This window comes from Elephantulus edwardii, unplaced genomic scaffold, assembly GCF_000299155.1.
Source record: "Elephantulus edwardii isolate Elephantulus edwardi_28Jun2011 unplaced genomic scaffold, EleEdw1.0 scaffold00285, whole genome shotgun sequence".
NCBI lineage: Eukaryota > Metazoa > Chordata > Mammalia > Macroscelidea > Macroscelididae > Elephantulus > Elephantulus edwardii.
In genome coordinates, this window is record NW_006400035.1 from 1,223,594 (window position 1) to 1,247,326 (window position 23,733).

Sequence of the window (23,733 nt, forward strand, 5' to 3'; positions counted from 1 at the left end):
ATATCTATCTCTTCCAGTCAGTTGGCCAGCTGACTGTTCTCCAGATTTCCTGGCACAACCTAGTGAACACATCCAGGGCAGCGTCTGTTTGTTGAAATAAATCAATTGGTATGCAGTCAACTCCTGGAGCCTTGTTTTTGCCAATTCCTTCAGAGCAACTTGAACTTCCTCCTTCATCACCATAGGTTCTTGCTCACATGTTATTTGATGAAATTCCTCTGTGTCAGCCAATTCCTTCTGATACAGTGACTCTGTGTACTCCTTCCATCTTCTTTTTCTACATCCTGGATCATTCAATATTGTACCCAAACTATCCTTAAGTATTGCCACCCATGGCTTGAATTTGTTTTTCAAATCCTTCAGCTTAAGAAACACTGAGCGAATCCTGCCCTTTTGATTTTCTGACTCCAGCTCTATGCACATTTCATTATAGTATCTTGCTTTGTCATCCCAAGCTGCCTTTTGAAATTTTCTATTCAGCTCTTTTCCCAGTCTGTTTCTTCCGTTTTCACCCTGTTGGAGAAGTTTTTGGAAGTATATAGGGATTTGATTCTTAAAAGGTCCATTCATCTATCTTATATTATCCTGGTTGTAGATTTTTCAGGCTGTTAGGAAGACTGTTTATATCATGTATTAGGACTTACAGAGTTCTTCCAAGCTTTTCTTTAATGAAGTTTGTAGTCCTTGGTTTTAGTCCTAGGTCCATAATCCAGTTACAGTTGGTTTTTGTGTATGGAGTGAGGTGTGGATCTTGCTTGAATCTTCTGCAGATAGTTTTCCAATTTTGCCAAAACCATTTGTTTAAAAGGCTGTCATTTCCCCACTTAGCTGATTTCACCACCGTTTAACTAATCAGTTGACCATAGGTACATGGGCTAATTTCCAGGTTCTCAATTCTATTCCATTGATCTATGTGTCTGCCATTGTACCAGTGTCATACTTTCTTAACCACCAGGGCAGTGTAGTAGGATTTGAAATCAGGGCATGAGATACCTCCTACTTTTTTTTCTATTTTAAGAATTGCTTTGCTTTTTCGGGCTTTCTTTCATCTTTTCCATCTCATTGAAGAATGGGATTGGTATTTGTATTGGGATTGCATTGAACATGTAAATTTCCTTTGGTAGTAATGCCATTTTCAAAATATTGAGTCTTCCTATCCATGAGCAAGGGATATTCTTGCACTTCTCCAGGTCTCTTTTTATTTCTTGCAGTAATGTTTTATAATTTTCTTTGAATATATCTTTCGTGCTTCTGGTTAGATTTACTCCCAAATATTTTATCTTGTGATTAGCTATTGTGAAGGGTATTTTTTTTTCTTAGCTCCCACTCTTTATTCTCTTTATCACTGTAGAAAAATTCAACTGATTTTTGTATGTTGATCTTGTATCCTGCTACTTTGCTGAATTGGCCAACTATGTCCAATAGTTTTCTTGCTGAGTCCTTAGAATTTTCTAAGTATACTATAATATCATCTGCATGGAGTGATAATTTTACCTCCTCTTTGCCAATTTGGATACCTCTTATTTCTTTCTCTTGTCTTATTGGTATCGCTAATACTTCCAATACAATATTGAATAAGAGAGATGATAGTGAGCATCCTTGCCTAGTTCCTGTTCTTAAAGCCTTTAACCTCTCTCCATTGAGAACAACATTAGCTCTCGGATTTGGATAAATACTTTTTACTATATTGAAGAAATTCCCCTCTATTACTATTTTGTTGAGTGTTTTAGTCAGGAAATGGTGTTGGATTTTGTCAAAGGCCTTTTCTGCATCAATTGATAGGATCATGTGGTTCTTGTTCTTTGCTTTGTTAATGTGATGAATTACATGGATTGTTTTTCTTATTTTGAACCATCCTTGCACACCTGTTATGAATCCTACTTGGTCATGGTGAATTATTTCTTTGATGTATCATTGGATTCTATTGGCCAGTATTTTATTCAGGATTTTTCAGATATGTTCATAAGATATATTGGCTTATAGTTTTCTATTTTGGTGGTGTCCTTTCCTGGCTTTGGTATCAAGGATATGTTTGCTTCATAGAATGAGTGTGGGAGAATTCCATCTTTTTCTATTTTCTGAAATAGTTTATGTAGAATTGGTGACAGTTCTTCTCTGAATGTTTGATAAAACTCACTTGTAAAACCATCTGGTCAAGGGCTTTTTGTGGTTGGAAGTTGTTGTATTACTGTTTCAATTTCTTCTTTTGTAATGTGTCTGTTCAGATGTTCAGTTTCAGTTTATTTCAATTTAGGTAGGTTATGCATTTCTAAGTATTTGTCCATTTCCTCTAAGTTTTCATATTTGTTTGAGTATAGTTTTTCATAATACTCAAATGTTAGCCTTTTTATCTTAGTTGGTTCTGTTGTGATGTTGCCTGATTCATCTCTTATTCAGATTATTTATGTCTTCTCCTTCTTTTCTGTGTGACTTTTGCTAATCGTTTGTCAATTTTAATGACCTTTTCAAAGAATCAACTCCTAGTTTCATTGGTAGTTTCAATTGTTTTTCGGTTTTCTATTCCATTTATTTCTGCTCTAATATTTATAATTTCAGATTTTTTTAGAGGGTGTCAGGTTTTCTTGCTGTTCTTTTTCAATTTGCTGGAGATGTTGAGTTAGAGTCAATGGTCAATTTTTTCTGCCTTTTGATGTGTATGCTTATTGATACCAATTGACCTCTGATTATTGCTTTGGCTGTTGCCAGAGGTTTTGGTAAGTGGTGTTTTCATTGTCATTTGTTTCAAGAAATATTTAATTTCATTTTTATTTCTTCTTGTACCAAGTCATGTTGAAGCATGGTGTATGGTTTTATCTTATTGTTATTAATTTCTAATTGTGTAGCCTTATGGTCTGAGAAGAATCTTTGTATTATTTCTACATTTTTTAAATAATTGATGCTTGCCTTGTGACCTAAATGTGATCTATTCTGGAGAATGTTCCATGCCCATTGGAGAAGAAGGTACACTGTGCTTTTGGGGGGTGCATTAGCCTATAAATACCTATGAGGTCAAGTTGGTTTTTTGTGTGGTTTAATTCTATCTTTTCTTGAGAGGGGTGTATTGAAGTCTCCAAGTACTATAGTAATGTTGTCTATTTCCTTTTTCAGTTTTGTTAATGTTTGTTTGATGTATTTTTCAGGTCTTTCATTTGATACATAGATATTTATTATTGTTATGTCCTCTTGTTCTATTGACCCTTTCAGCATTATGTATTGACCTTCCTTAGGTTTTCTTCTTTTTCTTTCCTTTTTTGTTCTAGCAGATCATTGGTGAAAATTCTACCTTCAGTTTCAGTGATTCTGCTTTCCATCTCTTCAACTCTGTTCATATGTCCTTTCATCATGTTGACAGCATCTGAAACATTGGGCCTCAGATTTTGGATTGTGGTTTCTTGTTTTCCCAGAGGTTCTAATGCCTCATTTTTTAAAAATCTGCGTTGTTTTGGATTGTTGTTTTAAGCTCTTGCTGAATTTTTGCTTGCAGTGTCTTGTAATTCAAGTTTGTCTTTCACCCATTGAAAATATTCAATCGTTGTTTTTTTAAATTCTTTGTTGGAAAGTTCCACCAGACTTTCTGGCTTCCGGAATTCCATTGGAATTGTGTTACTTTTGGGGGGTGACATCTTGCTTTGTACTTGTGTAGCTTGTGAGGCAGTCTGTTTCCTTCTTGATGATGCTGTGGTCGGGTTTTTCATGCCTAAGTTGATGATAGTTTCTTGATCTGAAATCACAGCTACAGATGAGGACATAGCAGTTATGTTTCCTGTGTTCTTCTCTGAATTTCTGAACCAAAGCAAGTGTCCATTCACGGCCAGTGATATTGGCCTCTTTTGTTGAATAGTTATTACAGCTAAGTCAGACCAAGCTGCTCCAGATTAAAGGCAGTTAACTGACTGGACCTGAGGAGGTGTGAGGGTAAGGGAAGGGGAAACAGGCGGGGTAGGCACTAGCACAGGTGTATGCCAGGTGGTGAGGGGGACAGGAGAGTATGCACAAGCATAGGTGTATGCTGTATGGCTTGCCCCTGATGGAGTTAGCTGTCCAAATAGGCACATGGGAAGACCTCACTCAGGTTTGCAGCTGTCCCATCAGACCTGGGGGGGAGGGGGGATGTTCCTGCCTGAGTGTGGACACGCAGGGACCTCACTCAGGTTACAGATGTCCTGCTGGTGCCCAACAAGGCTAGCTTCTGGATGGGCACTTGTTAGAACCTCACTCAGTTTGCAGCTGTCCCACCCATACCCAGCTGGGCCACCTGTCTGGGTATGGATGCTTGGGCACCCACACAAAAAAACTCACTCAGTTTGTAGATGTTCTGTTAGCGCTCTGCAGGGTTACCTGTCTCTGTGGGGACTCCCAGGAACCTCACTCAGGTTGCAGCTGTAAAGTTTGCACCAGACAGGGCTGGCTTCCAGATAGTCACTGGTGAGTATCTCAGTCAGGATGCATATATGCCCTACAGGATTCAGCATGTTGGGCAGTGGTGGGGTCACCATGGTGGTGGGCTAGTTGTTTCTCCTGGGTCTGCTGCGGCAGCATGTAAGGTCGCTTCTCCAGGGTCGCACGGCGGACTTAATTGGCTTTTACGGTACAAAATTGTCACTTTAAATCTTCATTTTAAAAAAAATCGTGTGGCCAAAGTGTATATGCTATGTGTCCAAAGCTTGCGTCTCTGGTTGTTAGAATCCACAGCAGGAGGGAAGATGGGCAACCTTCTCCTTCTGTGGTTTTCAGCCTCAGACTCCTGAGGAAGGGACCATACTCCAGTCTTGATGCCACACTCCTCCTTATAAAGCGCTGCTTCTAAAATGATCTGTTCTGCCTACAGATTGAAAAGATAATGGAAACCCAAGTTCTTTATAAACTTTTACTAAAATCTTAAAAAAAGAAAAGGTATGGGAACAGGATGCACCCCTGATGCACTCCTTTCCTAATTTTGAACCATACAATGTTTCCTTGCTCTGTTCTGAGGACTGCTTCTTGGTCCAAGTGTAGGTATCACATAAACACAATCAAGTGTTCTGGGATTCCCATTTTCTTCAAGGTTAGCCACAATTTGTTGTGATCCACACAGTCAAATGCTTTTGCATAGTCAATGAAACACAGATAGAGATTTTTCTGGTACTCTCTACTTTCTGCCAAGATCCATTAGACATTGGCAATAATGTCTCTATTGCCACAACCTCTTCTAAACCCAGCTTGTATTTCTGGTAGTTTTCTCTCAGTGTACTGTTCCAGACATTTCTGGATAATCTTCAGCAGGATTTTGCTAGTGTGTGATATTAGTTTCATAATTTTCACACTCTGTCATGTCACCTTTTTTTGGAATGCAAATAAATATGGATCTCTTCCAGTCAGTTAGCCAAGTAGTTGTCCTCCAGATTTCTTGACACAACTTGGTGAACGAGGGTAGCATCTGTTTGCTGCAATACATCAATTGGTATTCCATCTATTCCTGAAGCTTTATTTTTATGCTGAGTAAATTATTAATGAAGCTGGACTCTATGAAGAAGAATGTGGTATCAAGATCAAAGGAGACTCATAAATAGCCTGTGCTATACAGATGACACAACCTTGCTTGCTAAAAGTGAGGAGGACTTTAAGCACTTGATGCAGAAGATCAAAGAATACAGCCTTCAGTATAAATTTTATCTCAACATCAAGAAATTAAAAGTTTTTACAACTGGAATGATAAACAATATCATGCTAGATAAAGAAAGATTTAAACTGTCAACAACTTCATCTTACTTGGAACTGCAATCAACATCCTGGGTACAAGCAGTCAGGAAATCACACTGCATGGCAAAGGCTGCAGCCAGGGACTTCTCCAAATTATTGAGGAGCAATGATATCAGCTTAAGGGCTAAAGTGTATTTGTTTCAGGCCATGGTCATTCTAATCACTTGCTATGCCTCTGAGAAGTGGATAATGAATACAAATGACAGGAGAAGTTTTGAGCTGTGGTTCTACTGACTGTACTATCGACTGCCAAAAGAACCTGCAAATATGTTTTGGGGACAATGCAGCCAGACTACTCCTTATAAGCAAAGATGATAAAGCTCCATATCCTATACTTTTGATGTGTTACTAAGAGACGCTTTTCCTTGGAGAAGGGCATCATGCTTGGGAAGATGGAGAATCTGTGAAAGAGAGGAAGACAATCAACCAGATAGATTAACATAGTGAGTGCATAGTGAGGATGGCACAGGATAGGATGGGGTTCAGATCTGTTGTTCTTGGGTCATTATGGATCATATGTGATGCGACCGCACCTAATCATATAGAAAATTTGCACCTCAACAAGAAAAAAGAGAAAACAGTCAATTACAAAATGAGCAGAAGTTATAAAAGGATTGCTCATCAAAAACCTTCAGATGACTGATAAAACAAATGAAAAAATGCTCGAGATCAATAGCTGTTAGAGAGATATAAATCAAAACTACAATGAGATATCATAGCAATTTTCAACAAGACAGCGAACAACAAATGCTAGCAAGGATGCAGTACAATTGGAACTCCCATGTACTGCTGGCAGAAATATAAAGTGGAGGAAGGCAATTAGACATTTCTTTAAAAAGTTGAAAAGAGATGATCTAATTATTTAATCTACTTATTTCCCTAATAGGAATATACCCTTAAAATAATCAGAGCTGCAACACAGCAGTTATATGCACAGCCACATTTATTGCAGTATTATTCACAAAAGCAAAGAGATAGATAAAATCCAAATGTCCATCCATAAAGGAATGCACAAAAAAACCCAAGGTACATTCACACAGTGAAACATTGAAAACAATGAAGAAATACGACATAACATGGATGAGTTTTGAGGGCCTAACGCTGAGTGAAATAAGTCAGTTACAAAAAGAAATACAAAAAGGCTATTATTATTATTTAAAAAAACAAACATAATCAACACCTGAGAAAATGTTCACACACGAAGAACATTTATCTGGTATAGTTTCAGACTTGGTGGGAGAGTAGGAAATTAATAAATAGACAATGAATACTTTCTTTAAATAATTGAAGAGGACAATATGGAATGAATTTATGATCAGGCCTTGCATGTATTGTAATTAACAATGTGCAACAAGATATATATGATATATCGACAAGGTGGGGGAAAGCTAAAGAAAGGCTTACAACCTGATAGAAACAATCATGGAGGATTGATAGGGCTTGGAGAGGAAGAGGAGAGAAGCAGAGATTAGAAGATGAACATGTAGAGTGAAGAGACATGTGGTATGAAGGGGAAGGTAAGGTACAAGGAGAATTTCATGAGATATTGAAATAAGTAGTACTGATTAATGTCAACTAAAATTATAATACTAAGTATATATGAATTATTGAATAAAAACCAATTTTAAAATATTATAGATTGTATTCAGGTTTATAGATTATGTTCATAGACATTAGATTAAGGTAAAATCATGATAGTATGTTGTTGCTGAGTGCCACTGAGTAGGAACCAACTCACAGCTGACCTTCTAGGAGGTTCTCAGAGGCAGTAAGCCACATGGGAGGAAATTGTGCATCTTTCTTCCACAGAGCAGCTACTGGATTCAAATTTCCTGCCTTTCAGTTGACAGTGAAACTTCTTACCACTAGATCACCAAAGCTCCCATTTTGTTGATGTTGTTATGTGTCATCAGGTCAACTGAGACTTACAGTAACTCTAAGCACAATAGCTCTGCACCCTGTCCTATCTTGAGCCAATACCACTATCTCTGACACACCTACTCCCCAATTACTGTGTCAATCCATCTCTTCCAGGATCTCTCCAACACTATTCATAGGATTTTCAAAGGCCTATTATTTCAGAAGCTTGGAAGGAGGAGTGGCATCCATTTCCATAATAGCTTACCTCCGGAAACCCTATGAACCTGGAAAGAGGATGAAAGGCACCCAAGTGTCGAGGACTCTGCTTCATAGGGTCGCTATGAGTCGCCTGTGACTTGATGGCACGTAACAACAATAATACCAACACAGAGAGAGAGATCATCTGGCCCAGTGGACAGAAAGTGATGCTACCAAGCTAAAGGTGGGTGACTTTTAATCCGTGGCCCTCAGGCCTGTCTTTCATTGTTTTTGTTCAGACATTCCTCTAGATCGTATAGCCCTGGTGTATAAGTTGCCATACTGTGGTCACCTGTAGTTGCTGCGAGGCTGAACACTGTGACACTGATGTGTCAAATGTGTTAATGGTTACCCAATGTAAACAGAGAGTGGGGTGGAGCTCCCCAGTTAAAACAAGCTTGGGGGAAAAAAACCCAAGCTTGGAAGGAGGCGTGGCATCCTCTTCCATAATAGCTTGCCTCCAGAAACCTTATGAACCTGGGGAGAGGATGAAAGGTACCCCAGCGTTGAGGACTTTCCTTCATAGAGTCGCTATGAGTTGCCTGCGACTCGACGGCACTTAACAATAACACAACAGTTATTTCAGAAGTGGAGGACTTATAGCGACCCTATAAGCAAAAAGCCTGACACCTTTCTATAACTATCATAATTTATCAAATTTCATAGAATTTCAAGAGACTTGATGTTTAGGAAGTGGATGCCACTCATGTTTTCAAGGCAACAATTATTTCTGAAATGGAGGATGAGTGAGTTGTTTTTTTAAATACAGTGATATGGTAGTAATCAGATAAACTAGTCATGAGGCAAGAAGCACAAGCATATGGGATAAATGTATGAGCAAAGTCACAAAATGGAAGTGGAATAATAACTTCAATAGATGTATGAGTGGTGTGTGCCCCACAGTGGGATGTAGATTAAATCTAATAGTGATGTAGAAGCTGTGAGGGAATTCCTTTTCATTTCTTTAACAGTGGGACAGCATGGAAAACAAATAGATGCTTTAAGTATTTTACTTTCTCATCTGTATAAAGGATGCATTCAATATGGAGAGGTGGGTAGGAAGACACTGTCCCAGACCTCTGGAAAGCTAATCTCTTTTTGGCCTTCACAGTCCACTTAACTTTTCAGTGACAGCTTTTCTGATTGCCCAGTCTTGTTGTTAATTGTTATTAGATGCCGTCTGGTCGAGTATGACCTGAACTCTGTCCTACCTTGTGCCATCCTTACACTTCATGAAACACTAGAGCCCATTGAGGAAGACACTGTATCAAACAACCTAGTTGAGGATCTTCTTCTCTTCTGCCGAATCTCTACTTTTCCAAGCAAAATGTCCCTTTCCAAGGGATAGTCTCTCCTAGCAACATGCTTAACGTGTGTGAGATGAAGATTTATCATCTTTGCCTCCAAGGAGCACTCTGGCTGCAGTTTCTACAAGACATATTTGTTTGCTCTTTTGGCAAGTCACGGAATGTTCAGTACTCTTCTCCAACATTTTAGCTCAAAGGCATCTTCTTCTGTCATAATTATTCATTGCCCAGCTCTCAGATGCATAGCAACTGATAAGAAAGACCATGGCAGAAATCAGACACACCTTAGTATTCAACCTGACATCATTGTTCCTCAATAATTATGAGAGGTCCCCTGACTGCAGACTTTCTCCGTGCAATATATCTCCTCATTTCCTGACTGCTGATACCAAGCGCATTGGTTGTGGATCCAAGTAGGATGAAGTTATTGACAGTTTCAATCTTTTCTCCTTCTATTATGGTGTTGTCTATTAGTCCACTAGTGAGCACTGGTGGCCTAGCAGGAAGAAGCTGCTTTGCAATCTCGAAGGAAGGCAGTTCAAATCCACCAGCTACTCCACTGTAGGATAGGCAATCTCCTCCCATGTGATTAATTGCCTCTGAAAACCTGCCAGAGGGTCAGCTCTGGGTCAGTTGCCACTCAATGGTACATAACAACCACATTGGTCCAGTGGTAAAAATTTTATTTTCTTGACATTGATATGCAATCGATATTGAAGGCTGTATTCTTTGATCTTCTGCAACAAGTGCTTCAAATTCTCCTCACTTTCAGCAAGCAATCTTGTGTAATCTGCATAATTCAGGCTATTAATGATATTTTTGGTGTGGTGGGGGGAGGTGATGACTGTAGCATTGACAGAGAACTACCAGAAATACCATTTGGATTTCGAAGAGGTTGTGGTACTAGGGATATTACAGCTAATGTTAGATGGCTCACGGATGAAAGTAGAGAACCAGAGGAATGTCTATCTGTGTTTTATTAAATGTTCAAAGGCATTTGATTATGTGGATCACAACAAATTGTGGCTAGCCTTGAGAAGAGTGGAAGTCCCAGAATACGTGATTGTGCTCATGTGAAACCTATACTCAGACAAGGAAGCAATACTCAGAATAGAGTAAGCAAACACTGCATGGCTCAAAATCAGGAAAGGAGCAAGTCAGGGATACAGGTAGTCTCTGTTATCTTTTCGACCTAAATGCAGAACAGATAATTCAGAAGGCTGAACTTTATGAGGAGTAATGTGGCATTAGGATTGAACAAAGTCTTATCAACAATTTGTGTTATGTAGGTGGCATTACCTTGCTCTCAGAAACGAAGAAAGATGTGAAGCATTTGCTGCAGGACTGTAGTCTTCAACATGGATTGAAGCTCAGCATCAAGAAAACAAAGACTCTCACCAGTGGGCCAATGGACAGCATCATGATAGATGAAAAAGGGATTGACATTGTTAACAATTTCCATTTGCTTGGATCCACAATCAACCCTCTTGACACCAATAACCAAGAAATAAAAAAATTAATTGCTTTGGGGAAAGTGGCTGTCAAGGACCTCTCAAAAGTGCTGAAAGCAACAATATCAGTCTGGAGATTAGGGTACACCTGATTTGGACATGTTCTTTGCAATTACTTACTATCTATCATAGAACTGAATAATGACCAAAGATGACAGAAGAATTGATGCCTTTGAGATGTGGTGCTGGAGAAGAATATTGAGTATACCATGGACTGCCAAGAGAACAAACAGGATTATCCTGGAGAGGGTAAAACCAGACTACTCCTTGGAGGCAAGGGTTTTGAAGCTCTGTCTCACATACTTTGGACATGTGGCCAGGAAGAACCAGTCCCTTGGGAAGGGCAGAATGATTATAAGAATGGATGAACAGCACAGGATAGGAAGACCCCAGATGAAATAGATTGATACAGCAAATGGGGTAGTGGGAGTAGATATGTCAGAGACAGTAAGACTACTTCAAGATAGAGCAGAGTTCAGAGCTACTGTACACAGGGTTGCTATGAGTTCCAGGAGAATTGGTAACACATAACAACAACAAAAACAACCTCTGATCTTGATGTCACATTTTTCTTCATAGACTCCATCTTCTCAAGAAATATACTTGAGCATACAGATTGAATAGGTATGGAGAAAGAATACAACCCTGATGTACTTCCTTCTTAATTTTAATCCATGTAGTGTTCACTTACTATGCTCACACAATAGTCTCTTGGTCTAAGTGTAAGTTTCACAGGAACACAATTAAGCCCTCCAGGATTCCCATTCTTCTCAGTGTTAGCACATCCAGGGCTGCACCCATTAAATGAAACAAGTCAACTGGTATTCTACAGATTACTATGGCTTATTTTTTGTCATTGTCTTCAGTGTAGCTTCAACTTCGTTATTCATTACTTTTGGCTCTTGTTCATGTGGTACTTCCTGAAATTTTTCAATGTCAGTCAGTTATTTTGGGTACAGTGACTCTCTGTATTCCTTTAACTTCTTTTGGTATTTCCTGGATTATTCAACATACTGCCTATAGCATCTTTCAATATTGCAACTGTGGGCTAAAATTTTTTTCCATTTTCTCAGCTTGAAAAATGCAGAGCAGGTTCTTTCCTTTTTATTCTCCAATTTCAGCTCTATGCACATTTCATTGTAATACTTAGCTTTATCCTTTGAAATCTGTTCAGCTCTTTTACTTTTGTATGTTTTCCCTTTATTTTGGCTTCTCGATGCTCTTATGTAATTTTTAGAGTCTCTTCTGACATCGTTTCCTGATTTTTCTTTCTCCTGTCTTTGTAATGACCTATTGCTCTCTTCATGGATGATATCCGTGAAGTCATACCACAACTCATCTATTCTTCAATTTTTTATGTTCAATGCTTCAAACCTATTCTTAAGATTATTTTTAAAGTCAGGCAGAATAGAGTGAAGATTATATTTTGCTTCTCATGGACTTGTTTTAATTTTCTTCTGCCTCTATTTGAACTTTCGCATGATGTTCAATATTTTGACCCCCAGTTTACCCCAGGCTTAGTTTGTTGTTTTGGGTTGTATTTGGGTTTGTTTGGGTTTTTATATTTATTTTATATTGGTTTGCATACAAGGTTCATATACACTGCATTTCACACTATTCTTCTTTCATGTTGCATTTCATAACATCATCCTATTCATTATATTTTATAAAATTAATCACCATTGGACTATGCCACCATTATCCCCATTGGATTTTTCCCATTTCCTTTGCCCCACTCTCCTTCCATCCACCAAATTGTGCAACCCTATGATTTCTCTGTTGCCCAACCTCTGCTCCCACCTTTCCCCCCTTTGATTCTCATGCATATTTTACTGGTTATCCTACTGTTTTTACAATAATGGTTTTATGCAGAATTTATTCTTATGAGATTAACTTAGTTCACTCAGTATAATGTCCTCCACTGCAGTAGAATAACTAGGTCACATGGATTTTCTATGTTCAGCTTTTTGAAGAAATGCCAAACTGCCCTCTAGAGTGATTATACCATTTTACAGTCCAGTCAACAGTGCGTGAAAGTTCCTATCTCTCCACATCCTCTCCCAACATTTATTGTTTGCTGTCCTGTTAAACTTTGCCACTGCTACTGGGATAAGATGGTATCTCATTATGGTTTTGATTTGCATCTCTCTTATTGCCAGTGGTCTGGAGCATTTAATTCATGTGTTTGTTGGCCATCTGAATGTCTTCCTCTGTGAAAAGATTTTCATGCCTTTTGCCCATTTTTAAATTGTGTTATCAGTCTTTTTCTTGTGGAGGCCCTGAAGGATTGTGTAAACTTTTATTATGAGACCCTTCTCTGAGATGGCACTGCCAAATATTTTTCCCCAGTCAATAGCAATTCTTTTCACTCTGTTGGAAAAAAGGTTTTAATGTGCAGAGATTTAACTTTTCGATGGACCTTTCCTCTCCTTGTTGTGTATTTCTAACTGTATTTGTCAGCCTCTTTATACTATAGGTGAGGCCTTCTAACTTTGGTCCCATTTTGTCTCTTTATGACCTTTATGGTTTAGGGCTTTACCTCCAGGTTGTTGATCCAACTTGAATTGATTTTTGTGCCTAACCTAGTTTTAATTGCTAATATTGACCTTCTCCAATGATTCATTCCAGAGATGTGTAAAATCTCCATTTGTGATTTTTGAAAAAGTATTTTCAATGAATAAATCACTGAAAATACAAAATTCTATCTTTCTTTTCAGCCTCATTTCTGTTACCACGTCCATACTTTCTGACTACCATTCATTCTTTATTGTTTCCAACTTTTGCACTCCAGTCACCAGTTATCATTAATACATTTTGATTGTAGGTGTGTGGGTAACTTCTAACTGCAAGATTTGGTAAAAATTTTCCATTTGTTCCTTTTGGTATCTAGCATATTTATAAATAATAGACATATTGACAGATGTTCCTTCTATGTGTATAGATGTCCTATCATTCACAACATTGTACTTCAGGATAGGACTTAAAATTATCTTTTTTACTATGAATTCAACACCATTCTTCTCCTGTTTTTCATTCCTAGCATAGTATACCATATGATTATCTCATTCAAAATGGTCAAAGCTCTTCTATCTCATCTCACTAATGCCTAGAATTATGATGTTCATGCCTTCTACTTAATATTTCACAATTTCTTGTTTTTCAACATTTAAGTTTCATACATTCCATGTTTCAATTATTAACATGATGAATTTTGACAATATTTTTCCTCATTTCAATTGTCTTCCAATCTGTGCTCCATTTCTATACTTTATCTGTGTTTCTCTTCAGTTTATAGGATTTCCAAAAACCTGTTAAGAAGTGAATGGTCAATCTTACTTCCTAGTCTGTTCTAAGATTAAGGTTGTTTTCCTAATCTGTAGATAGTTATTAATCAGTCATTAGAAGAGTACTGAAAGTACCATGGGCTGCCAAAAGACAAAGAGAACAAGTTCTCTTTTCTCTGAGAGTGTGTTGCTAATCAGTTATTAGAAGAATATTGAACATATCAAGAACTTCCAAGACAACAAAGAGATCTGTCCTAGAGAGGGTGAAACCTTAAAATTTCACCCTTCTTCTTGAAAGCTGCTCCTTGGAGGCAAGGATTCTGAAGCTCTGTCTCACAAACTTTGATAGGAGGGACCAGTCCTTGGAAAAAGACATCATACTTGGAAGTGTGGAGGGACAGTGCAGGAACAGAAGACCTCGGATGATGGATTGACAGCAGTAACTGGGGTAAAATAGATAGTTGTTTCAGTGATGGTGAGATTGGTTCAGGACAGGACAGGATTCAGAACTATTATACATAGAGTTACAGATGACTGGATGTCACATAACAACAATCAGTCATGTTCTATCACTTCATCAGGGAGAGTAACTTTTCTAATACCAGCAACATAAATAGAGTGGGTTCCTTTTCCCTTAATGCAGAGTCCTACTCAGGAGAATGATGTCTTGCTTGATGTAAGTTTAAAAAAAATGTGTCTTTAATAGCCAGGATTATTTTCCCAGTTGAGACTTGTGGTACCTCTGAGACTATGGCCCTCAGTCACCCTTCAGTCTTTGAACAAAGCCCACATATTCAGCCAAACAGTAGACAGGTTTATAAGGTGAGCAATAACATCAAGGAGGTAAATGCTCCTTAGAACAACAAACATATATCAAAAGAGCAACATCTCCCACAGATAAACCTCTGAAGACAATAAAGTATAAAATAAAAGAATTAACAGACACTATTAATAAAGAAACTAGACTCACAAGGAAAATGAAATGACATGTGTGAACTAACCTCAGAAAGCAATTTTTAAAGATTTATTAATTTATATATAATTATTCATATATATTGCGTTTTGTATTTTATATAATCATTCATATTCATATTTTATAATTATCATTGCTCTATGTCTATTATCTCCCCATCTTTCAAGCCCTAATTTAACCTTTCGCATTGCTTTACTCCTACTCCACTCACTATTTTCTGATATCCCCGTGGTTTTTCTCCCTTGCCCTTTTTCTGCCCCTTTCTTTTCTCCTTTCCTTTTGAACCTTTATGTATGTCTTATTCAGTTATTTTCCTATTTTCACAACAGTGGTCTTATGCAATATTTGTCTTTACGTGATTAAGATACTTCACTCAGCAAAATGCTCTCTGACTCTCCCAAGTTCTATAATATTTTATAAATTGTTGCTCCTTATTGTTGCATTGTGTGAATGTTCCACAATTTTCAATTCATTCATTTGCTGGTGGGAATTTGGGCTGTTACCATTTTCTGGCTATTGTGCATAATGCTGCCATGAGCATAGGTGTACAAATGTCTATTCATTTCTCAGTTCTGATTTCCTTGGGATGTATTCCTAACAGTGGAATAACTGGGTCATATGGAATTTCTATGTTCAGCTTTTTGAATAAACTCCAAATTGCCTTCCAAAGCAGTTGTACAAATTTACAATCCCATCAGCAGTGTCTAAGAAGTTCAATCTCTCCACATCCTCTCCAACATTTATTATTTGCTGTTTTGTTGGACTTTGCTACTGCTGTTGGAGTGAGGTGGTAATTCATTGTGGTTTTGATTTGCATCTCTCTTATTGCTAGTGATATGGACTATTTTTTTTTAATTTAGGTTGTTTATTTTTCATTTCAATGAACACTATTTTTAAAAAATATTTTATTAGTTTTCATATAATAATTCTTTTCATTATGTTTCATTCATAAACATTGTGTTTCAAACAATCATTCATATATATTCTATTTTACATTATTTTTCATGAATTTTTAGGTCATCTGAATGTTCTTCTTTGTTAAGAATATTTTCATGTCTTTTGCTAGTTTTGTAATTAGTTTATGAGATTTTTTCCTGTGGAAATCCTGTAGTATTCTGTAAATTTTGCTTATGAGACCCTTTTCTGAAATGTCATTGCCAAATATTTTTCCAGAACTGTGGGCTTTCTTTTTACTACTGGAGAAACATTTTTATGTACACAGATATTTTATGTTAAGTAGGTGCCATTGACTGATCTAATCTTCTCCAGTTTTTGCATATTTGTGTATGTGCGCAATCCTATTTATGCTATAGGCCAAGGCTTCTAATTTTGTTCCAATTTTGTCCTTTATGATCTTTATGCTTTGGAGTTTTACCCCTTGATCTGGGATCCACTTTGAGTTGATTTTTGTGTATGGTGTGAGGTGTTGATCCTGTTTCAGTTTTCTGCAGGCAGATATCCAGTTTTGCCAGCACCACTTTTTAAAGAGGTCATTTCTTCATTTAATAGATTCCATTACCTTGTCAAATACCAGTTGATCATAGGTTACTGGGTTGATTTCTGGATTCTCCATTCTATTCCATTGATCAGTATGCCTGTTGCTTTGATTACTACAGCTGTGTAGTAGGTTTTGATATCAGGAATTGAAATGTCTCCAACTTCATTTTTGTTATTTAGAAGCACTTTGCTGACCCTGGGTTTCTTTACTTTCCATACAAAGTTAGAAATTGACTTTTCTGTCTCCTTTAAGAATATATTTTGTATCTGTATTTGGATTATATTGAACTTGTAGATTGCTATTGGTACGATTATCATTTTTACTATGTTGAATCTTCTTACCCATGAGGAGGGAATATTTTCCCCATTTTATTAGGTATCTTATTGTTTCTTACAGTAACATTTTGAAGTTTTCCTTATAAATGTCTCAGGTCTCTATTTAGGTATATTCCAAGTATTTAATCTTGTGGTTGGCTATTGTAAATGGTATTGTTTTCTTAGATTTCTTTTCCATGTTGTCTTTGTTCTTGTAGAGAATGCTCATTTACTTTTGTATATTGATCTTGTATCCTGCCACTCTACTAAATGATTTACTAGATCTAACAGCTTTTTGTTGAATCTTTGGGGTTTTCTATAGACACTATCATCTTAAACTGCATATAGTGACATTTTCACCATCTCTGCCAGTTTCCCTTTTTTGCCTTCTTGAACTAGCTAGAACTTCCAATACAATTTTGAGTAGGAGTGGTGATAATCAACATTATTGTCTGGTCCCTGATCAAAAGAGGAAAGTTTTAAAAATCTCTCCATTGAGGATGATGTTGGCTCTTGGTTTTGTAAATGTACTCCTCATATGTACTTCTGCATTATGCAGATGACACAACCCTGCTTGCAGAAACTGAGGAGGACCTGAAGCACTTGCTCCAGAAGGTCAAGAACTATACAGCTTTTGATATGTATTGAAGCTCAACATGAAGAAAACAAAGATTTTCACCATTCGGACACTTGGCAGTATCATGATAGATAGTGAAGAGATTGAGATTGTTAACACTTCTTGGCTCAAGTGTTCTTGGCTCTACAGTCAACACTCTTGGTACCAGCACCCAGGAAATTAAAAGACATATTGCACTGGGAAAGTCTGCTGTCAGAGACCTCTCCAAAGTACTAAAGAGCAATGATGTAAGTCTGGAGACCAAAGTGTTCCTGATAAAGGCCATAGTCTTTGCAATTACTTGCTATACATCAGAAAGCTGGACAATGAAAGAGAGTTGATGCTTTCGCTGTGGTGCCGGAGATGAGTATTGAATATACCATGGACTGCTAAGAGAATAAACAAATTCGTCCATGAGAGGGTGAAGCCAGGCTGCTCCTTGGAGGCAAGGATTCTGAAGTTTCATGTGACAATCTTTGGGCATGTTGCAAAACTAGATCAGTCCTTGGAGAGGGATGTCATACTTGGGAGTGTGGAGGGATAGTGCAAGAAAGGAAGACTCTTGATGCAATGGATTGATTCAGTGACTGTGGAAATGTGGGTAGGTGTATCAGAGGCAATAAGATTGGCACAGGATAGAGCAGGGTTTAGAGCTATTGTACACAGGGTTGCTATGAATCACAGGTGATTCAATGGCACTAACAACAACAACTTCTCACTATGTTGAGGAGATTTCCTTCTATTCTTATTTTGCTGAGGGTTTTAATCAAGAAGGGGTATAGGTATTTATCAAAGGCTTTTCCTGATCAAGTGACAAGATCTTGTGGTTCTTGTCAATAAGACGAATTACATTGTTTTTCTTATGTTGAACCAGCCCTGCATTCCTATTACAAATCCAATTCAATAAAGATAAATTGGGTTTTTTTATATGCTATTAGACTTTATTGGCCAGGATTATGTTAAGGACTTTTGCATCAATATTCATGGGTGATATTGGTCTATATATTTATATTTTGATGATGTCTTATTATGGTTTTGATATCAGGATTATGCTTGCTTCATAGAATTACTCTGGGAGTATACACCTTCTTTTTTTATTTCTTGAAATAATTTAAATAGCATTGGTGATAGTGCTAATTCAGTTCTGAATGTTTGTTAGAATTCACTGTGTAAGCCATCTGGGATAGAACGTATTGGGGAGAGGAGAGAAGAAGGAAGTTTCTGTGGCCTGCTCAAGTTCTTCTTTTGTGATAGTTCTATCCAAGTGTTTCACTTCTGTCTGTGTCAATTTGAATTGGTTGTGCATCTCTAGAAATTTATCCCGTTCCTTTGTTTTTAAATTTATTGGAGTATTCCTTTTCTTAATATTCCAAAATTATCAATTTAATTTAGGCTAGTTCTGTTGTGATGTCACCTCTTTCACTTCTTTTTCAAGTTTGTGTTTTCTCTTTCTTTTCTTTTGTAATGTTTCCTAATGGTGTGCCTATTTTACTGACCTTTTCAAATAACCAGCTCCTGGTTTTGTTGATGGTTTCAATAGTATTTCTGTTTTCTATCTCATTGATTTTTTTTCCTTGCCATTATAATTTCCTTTCTTCTAGAGACTTTGGGGTTACCCTGCTGCTCTTTTTCTATTTGCTGAAGATATTTCATTAATTAGTTTATTTGATCCTTTCTTATTCTTTTTTTAATGATTATTGTTCCAAACTGACCTCTGAGGATTGCCTTAGCTATACCCTGGAGGTTTTGATATGTTGCATTTTCATTCATTTTGGGAGGAAATTTTCTATTTTAGATATTTTTCCCTTCTGTAATTCAGTCATTCTCAAACAAGGTGTTATTTAGTTTCACTGTAGGTGTTTCTTTTTTCCTTTATCATATTGATATTAATTTCTATCTTTACAGCATGATATGAGAAGATACTTTGAATTAAATTCGGTTAAATTTTTTGAGGCTTGCTTTGTGCCCTTAAATGTGGTTAGTTCTGAAGAATGTACTATGTGCACTTGAGAAGGGAGTAAATTGAGGGGTTCTTCTTGGTGAAGTACCTTGGATACATCTAATAACGTAGTTGGCTGATTGTATACTTCAATTCTTCTGCATCTTTGCTGAGGTTATTTTGAGTTGACCTGTCTTTTGGTGAAAGTGATGTGTTGAAGTCTCTTTCTCAAATTCTGTTAATCATTGTTTTATGTATTTTGCATATCTATCATTAGATGTTTAGATGTTATTTAAGAATATGTCTTACCATGCATTTAATCAGGTGCCTTTCATTCTCAAATCTATTTTATTGGAGATTAGTACTGTTACTGCAACTGTCTTGTGAATGTCATTTGATTGGTATCTTTTTCATTTCCCAGCCTTTGATTTTCAGTCTATTGTTCTCTTTGCTTCTTAAATGTGTCTCTTACAGGCTTTTGATAGGCTTTATTTTTGTACCCATTCTGTGGCTCTTTTTCTCTTAATTGTTACAAATAATTCATTCACATTGAGTGTGATTATTGATATTGCTGTTGTTATGTGCCATTGAATCACTTATGTTCAACAGCTGAGTCAAACTTATTGTCTCTGAGACATCAACCCCCATTACCCAGTCACGGAGTCAATCCATCTCATCAAGAGTCTTCCTCTCTTGCACTGTCCCTCCATCCTCCCAAGCAAAATGTCCCTCTCAAAAACTGATCCTTCCGTTCAAAATAACCCAAGTATGTCAGACAGAGCATCATAATCATTGCCTCCAAGGAGCAGACTGGCTTCACCCTCTCCTGCATGGACTTAGTTGATCTCCTAGTAGTTCATGTTATATTCAGTACTCTTCTCCAGCACCGCAGCTCAAAGGCATTAATACTCCTTCTATCATCCCTAGTCATTGTTCAACCTTCTGTTGCATAACAAGTAATTGCAAAGACCATGGCCTTGATCAGATGCACCTTAATCTCAAGACTGAAGACATTGCTCTTCAATTCTCTGGAGAGGTGCCTGACAACATACTTTCCCAATGCAAATTATCTTTTCCTCTCCTGGGTGCTGTTGCTTTGAATGTTGGCTGTGGAACCAAAGACAGTGAAGGTGTTAACAATCTCAATTTGCTGCCAATTGACCCTTCAGGGAGAAGCCTTATATTCTTGATGTTTACCTTCAGTGCATATTTAAGAATACAGTCTTTGACTTGTTGCAGCAAATGCCTCAGGTCCTCCTCAGTTTCAGCAAGTGAGATTGTATTATTTGCATAACACAGGTTGCTGGGCAAAAAGTGCAGGATGACATGCAAGTAGCATGGGATGGCACTGGTTGCACTACTAGAACAATTATTTGAAGAAAAAAAAACAGCTGTCTAGCTTGACCATGTGAAACTCCTTAACTCATCCAAGAGGGAGGTCCTCAGCAACTCGATGTAGGCAAGAAGCCTCTTCCCGAAGAGAGTAACTGGCTTCCTCCTTGATCATTCAGGTACTTTGGGGAAAGAACTACTGCCTAGCTTGACCACGTGAGACCCTGTGACTCAGGCAACTGGGAGGTCCTGAGCACCTCGAGGCAAGAGAAAAGCCACTTCCAGAATGGAACAACAGGCTTCTTTCTTCATCATTCAGGAACTTTGTGGGTAAAACTCCTATCTGGCTTCACCACGCAGGACCCATGAACACAGGCAACAGGAGGGTCCTGGAAACCTCTACAGAGGCAAGAAGCCACCTCCAGAAAGTAACAACAGACTTCTTTCTTGGTCATTCAAGTACATTGCAGAAATAAATGCTGTCTAGCTTGGCCATGAAAGACTGCTTAACTCGGGCAACAGAAAGATCCTGGCACCTCAACAGAGGTTAGAAGCCACTTCTAGAAGAGGCTTCCACCTTGGTTATTCAAGTGCGTGGGTGGGGGTGGGGGTAACTGCTGTCTAGCTTGACCACATGAGACCCAATAACTCAGGCAACAGGGAAGTACTGAGTACCTGGGAAAAGGCGAGAAGCTACTTCCAGAAAGGAACAACAGATTTCATCATTAGTCATTAAGGTAGGTACAGTTGAGGGAAAAAACCTGATGTCTAGCTTCACCATGTGAGACCCCTTAACTTGGGCAAAAGGGAGGTCCTGGGCACCTCAATAGAGGCAAGAACCCTCTTCCAGAAGGGAACAGCAGGCTTCCTCCTTGATCATTCAGGTTCTTTGAGGGGAAAACTGCTGTCTAGCTTGACCACGCAGGACCACTAACTCAAGCAAAAGGGATGTCCTGGACTCATCGAAGCAGTTGAGATGCCCCTTTCAGAAGGGAACACGAGGCTTCCTCCTACATCATTCAGGTTCTTTGGGAAAAGTGATGTCTAGCTTGACCACACAGGCTCCTTAACTCAGGCAACAGAGAGGTCCTGTTGACAACTCAAAGGAGGAAAGAAGCCACTTCCAGAAGGGAATAACAGTTTATCTACTTCGTCATTCATATACTTGGTGGGGGGGAAAGTGTTATCTTAACCACATGGTACCCCTTACTTCAGGCAACAGGGAAGTCCTGGGGACTTCGAAGCAGGAGAGAAGCCACTTCTAGAAGGAAACAACAGGCTTCCTCATTGATCATTCAGGGACTTGGCGGAATAACGGATGCTGAAGAGATTGAGATTGTTCACAGCTTTAGTCTGCTTGGCTCCACAATCAACATTCTTGTCACCAGCCGCCAGGAAATTAAAAGGCATATTGCGATGGGAAAGTCTGCTGTTAGGGACCTCTCTAAAGTACTGAAGAGCAACATTGTCTCTCTGGAGACTAACGTGCGTCTGATACAGGCCATGGCCTTCGCAATCACTTGTTATGCATCAGAGATTTGGACAATAACTAAGGAGGATAAAAGTAGAATTGATACTTTTGAACTTTGGTGTTGGAGAAGAGTATTGAGGGTACCATTGACTGCTAAGCAAACAAACAGATTCATCTTGGAGAGGGTAAAACTGGGCTGCTCCTTGGAGGCAAGGTTTTTGAGGTTTCGTCTAACATCCTTTGGTCATGTTGTAAAGAGAGACCAGTCCTTGGAGAAGGATATCATGCTTGGGAGGGTAGAGGGCAGGGGCAGGAGGGGAAGGCCCTCTAGGAGATGGATTGATTTGGTGTCTCAGGTAATTGGGATGAGTGTGTCGAAGACAATGAGATTGGCACAGGACAGAACAGAGTTTAGGGCTATTGTACATAGGGTTGCTATGAGTTGCAAGTGACTCGATGGCACATAACAACAACAGCTTGACCACTGGGACCCTTTAACTCAGAAAACAGGCAGGTTCCTGGGCACCTTGCTGGAGGTGAGAAGCCACTTCTAAAAGGGAACAACAGACTTCCTCCTTGGTCATTCCAGTCCTTGGGGCGGGGGGCGGGGGAGGGAGGACTGCTGTCTATATTGACCACAAAGGACCCTTTAACTCTTGCAACTGGGAGGTCCTGGGCACCTTGACACAGGTGAGAAGCCACTTCCAGAAAGGAACAACATACTTCCTCCTTGGTCATTCAAACACTTTGGGGGAAAAACTGTTGTCTAGCTTGACCACTCAGGACCCCTTAATGCATGCAACTGGGAGGTTCTTGGGCATTGACTTCAAAGGAGGTGAGTAGCCACTTCCAGAAGGGAAAAACAGGCTTTCTTGGTCATTCAGGTACATTGGGGAAAAACTGCTTTCTATCTTGACCATATGGGACCTATTCACTCAGGAAATAGGGAGGTCCTGGGCAGCTCAGTGCAGCTGAGAAGCCACTTCCAGAAGGGAAAAACAGACTTTCTCCTTAATCATTCAGGTAGTTTGGGGGGAAAACTGCAGTCCAGCTTCACCATGTGAGACCCCTTATATTGGGCAACAGGGAGGACCTGGGCTCCTGAACAGAGGCAAGATTCCTGTTCCAGAAAGCAATCAAAGGCTTCCTCTTGGTCATTCAGATACTTTAGGGAGGGGGGAGTGCAATCTTGACCACTTGAGACCCCTTAAATCAGGCAACGGAGAGATTCTAGGCACCTCTATAGAGGCAAGAAGTCACTTCCAGAAGGGAACAATAGGCTTCCTCCTTCATCTTTTAGGTACTGGGGTGGGGGTGGGGGTGGGAATTGCTGTCTATCTTGACCCCTTAATTCAGTCAACTGAAATGTCCTTGGGAATCTCCACACAGCAGAGAAGCCACTTCCAGAAGGGAACAACAGGCTTCCCCCTTGATCATCCAGGTACTGTGGAGAAAGAATTACTGTCTGGCTTGACCACTCAGGAACTTTTAGGTCCTCAGGAATTTGATGCAGGCAAGAAGCCACTTCATGAAGGGAATAACTGGCTTCCTCCTTGGTCATTTAGGTACCTTGGAGGAAAAAAAATTCTATCTAGCTTGACCACGCAAGACCCCTTAACTCAGGCAACAGG